Raw genomic sequence first — 4,239 nt, forward strand, 5'->3', positions numbered from 1 at the left:
CCCAAGAATGTCCTGCCGATACAACCAAATGCACATTATTAGGATTCATCTTCAATCCATGCTTCCTTGTGCACTCCAGTATCTTTCGCAGATCGGCTAAATGTGCTGTGATATCTCCAGACTTAATCACTACATCATCAATGTAGATCTCCACTAATGTGCCGATGTATTCATGAAAAATAAAGTTCATAGCTCTTTGATAAGTAGCACCGGCATTTTTCAAACCAAACGTCATGACTATCCACTCGAACAACCCCACATGACCTGGACATCTGAAAGCAGTCTTGGGAATATCTTCCTCAGCCATGAATATTTGATTGTAACCTGCATTACCATCCATGAAGCTGATAATTTGATGTCCAGCCGCAGCATCAATCAACAAATCAGCAATCGGCATTGGATAGCCATCCATCGGTGTGGCTTTGTTGAGATTCCTGAAATCAATACAGACACGAAGTTTTCCATTTTTCTTATAAACAGGAACCACATTAGAGATCCACTCTGCGTATCGACATTGCCGAATAAACTTTGCTTCAATTAATTTAGTTATTTCGGCCTTAATGTCAGGAAGTACATTAGGGTTGCATCGGCGCGCTGGCTGCTGATGTGGCCGAAATCCAGATTTGATAGGTAACCGATGTTCAACTATCGATCGGTCTAATCCAGGCATCTCAGTATAATCCCAAGCAAAACAATCTTTATACTCTTTTAACAAATCTGTTATTCGCTGCTTACACTTGGAATCTAACTTAGCACTAATAAAAGTAGGTCTTGACCTATCACCATCACCAATATCTACTTCTACTAAATCATCTGCCGATGTGAACCCTTGACCTAATTTTCCATCATCGGCAAACCTATCCATTAAAACTCCTCTTCAGAACCGACTGCTTGGATCGGTGGAATTTCATAATCAGCAACTCTAAGGAACTCTTTTTCCCAAGCTTCTCCTAATATGCATTTAGTTCGCTCATAAGTATCTGATTCTGCCGATGCGATGATATAAGAAGAATCACCAGGGACGACCTCAATCTTATCCCCAATCCACTGTACGAGGCATTGATGCATTGTAGAAGGAACACAACAATTAGCATGAATCCAATCCCTCCCTAGAAGCAGATTATATGCACCCTTGCCGTTGATAACAAAGAACGTCGTTGGCAAGGTTTTGCTGCCGATGGTCAATTCAACGCACACTGCCCCTTTAGCCGGTGACACATTGCCTTCAAAATCTTTCAACATCATATCGGTTTTGGTCAAGTCTTGATCTCCCTTACCAAGTTTCCGATACATCACGTAAGGCATAATATTAATCGCAGCCCCTCCATCAATAAGTACCTTAGACACAGGCTGCCCATCAACTCTGCCCTTCACAAATAAAGCCTTAAGATGCTGTCTCTCGTCATCGGTAGGTTTCTCAAAAACAGCCATCATTGGATCTAGTGTTAACTGAGCTACTTGATCAGAGAGAACAACTTCTTCCTCATTATCAGATAGTGCCAAAAACTCCATCGGCAACATGAATACCATATTAACATCTGCCGATGGACCCTTATTTTTGTGTTTTACCTGCCACTGCTGATGACCAGGCCTTTCATTGGAGGAATTTTCCTCTTGGTATAAATCCTCCTGACGCTCACGTTGCATCCTCCTTCTCTGCGTCTTTGTCAGACCCTCTGGGCGCCATCGAGGAAACTTGGTTTTCCAAACCGGCTGATAACAAGTCCTAGTTGGCTCTACACGACGTATATTAGGGTCCCTGTAGAATATTTCCTCATCGGGAACTCTTGCGTTTGCCATCTCCTCAAGCTCCTCTTGATTCCTTGGAAAATATCCAGCGCGTTTACCAAGCCTCTCATGTACACTAGGTCTGCCCCCCAGCCGATCATGCACTGATGCTCTGCCTCTGATCGGCTCATTGATAGACAAACCCTGATTACCAAGTTGAAACCTCCTTTCTGAGCGACTGACTCCGTAATAACCATTACACTCAGGGCAATTTTCAACAGTTGGCAATTTAATACCTTCTTCCCAGCAATGGATGAAAAACGGACATCTCCAATGATCTTTATGTCGATTCCATTCTTCCTGACGTCTCACTTCTTGCTGTTGTCGATATCGGTCATTACGTTGACGCCAACCCTCCTGCTGCCTTTGATGAGCAATCACAATGCCAGGTCGAGGAGGATTTTTGGAACTACTGCTTTCTCCTAGCAAACCCTTACTTTTTGCATCATCGGTAGTTATCCGATGTTGGGGGTCCACTGACGCGTTTTTCTCAGCAGCCTCTGACGTCAATACCTTAGTCTTTCCTTTGGCATCCAACATATTTGCTGGAAAAGGGTGTTGATCAATTTTCATCGGCTTCTGGGCCTTGGAAGTACCAAACTTAATTCTCCCAGATTCAATAGCCGATTGTAACTGTTGCCTGAATACCTTGCACTCATTTGTACTGTGTGAAGTTGCATTGTGCCATTTGCAGTACAAGATCTTCTTCAACTCTTCTGCCGATGGGATCACATGATTAGGTGACAGCTTAATTTGGCCCTCTTGAAGCAGAAGATCAAATATTTTATCGGCCTTGGTGATATCAAAGGTAAACTTTTCTGGCTCTTTTTGACCAAAGGGACATGATATCGGCTTTTTATTCTTAACCCACTCAGCTAAGCCGATAACTGGTTCTTTATCAGAGTCAGAATCTCCTACTTCTTCAACAAATGACACCTTTTTACTCTAATTCTTTTTAGGTTCAAAAACCCTAGTATCTTGATCTGAGATCCTTTGCACAAGATGACTGAGGCTTTCAAACTCCTGAGAAGCGTATCTGTCTTTAAGATGTGGCAATAACCCTTGGAAAGCCAGATCGGCAAGCTGCCGATCATCCAGCACCAGGCTGTAGCACTTATTTTTTACATCTCGTAGCCTTTGTACAAAGCTTTCTACCGATTCATCATTACGCTGTCTCAATTTTACTAAATCGGTAAGCTTCTTTTCATGGATTCCAGCAAAGAAATACTTATGGAATTGTTTTTCTAGATCAACCCAAGTAATAATAGAATTTGGTGGTAATGAAATGAACCATGTAAATGCTGATCTAGACAAAGATGATGAAAATAATCGAACTCTTAATTCATCTCTGTTAGCTGCCTCTCCACATTGAATAATGAAGCGATTGACATGTTCCATTGTTGATGTATCATCTTGCCCAGAGAATTTAGTGAAATCCGGTACCTTGTACCGATTTGGGAGAGGAATTAAATCGTATGCAGGAGGGTATGGAGTCCGATAAGAATAAGTATTGACCTTGGACTTTATCCCAAACTGATCCTTCATAATTTCTGCTATCTTATCGGCCCAAAAAGCATCAGCCTCCTGCTGACGAACTGGTTGAATTTCTACAGGAGGTGCCTGCTGACATCCCTCCACATATCTTTGTGGCCCACGATCTCCAGCAATCGACATATTTGCCGTTACTTGTGGTCCATTAGCCTGTTGGAAAGGATTCATCGGCTGGGCTGCCGATGCTTGATTCTGGAAGCCAGCTTGCATATAACCTTGTTGAATCCCTGCAACCTGCTGATTTCGCTGAACTGTATGTTGAATAGGTAACTGTCCTGACCAATCATTATTAGAACTCATCGGTACAAAACTTACCGATGGCTGGTAATTTGCTGATATTGTTGGATAATTATAACCGGTTTGAGGCATGAACTGAACCCCAGTTTGACTCATAGCAGGGGCTTTCTGCTGCATCGGCAGTAAGCTCGCCGATGGACTTGAATTGAATGTTTGAACCATAGGCATCTGGAACCCTCCTGGAGTTGGTTGCACAGAAGTAGTTGCGGCATATTGAGGCACTTGAGCCATCGGCGAAACGGCCGATGGTATAGGCGCTCTTCCTACTGCATCAAACACTTGAGGTAATCTAGGATTGAAAGCAGATGACTCCGGAGGCATGCCATATCCCCACCAATTAGTAGGAATCTGGCTATTCTGAGACACAGGGCCTGACATAGCTGATGCCGATAGATCTGTATTAAGCTGAACTCGCCCTCCTGGTAGTACCTGATCTGATCGTATCGGTGTAGATTGAATATTAGGTGAGCCTGCCAATACTGGAGGGGAAGTAACTTCTGTACCCACAACGGCCGAAGGAGCCGAGGGAGTTTTGACAGATGCCGGCTCTGGTTGATGATAGGCAGGCCCAACGTAATGTGGTGCCGCTTGTCCTTCTTTGAG

This window comes from Miscanthus floridulus, chromosome 9 (genome assembly GCF_019320115.1).
Source record: "Miscanthus floridulus cultivar M001 chromosome 9, ASM1932011v1, whole genome shotgun sequence".
Lineage (NCBI taxonomy): Eukaryota > Viridiplantae > Streptophyta > Magnoliopsida > Poales > Poaceae > Miscanthus > Miscanthus floridulus.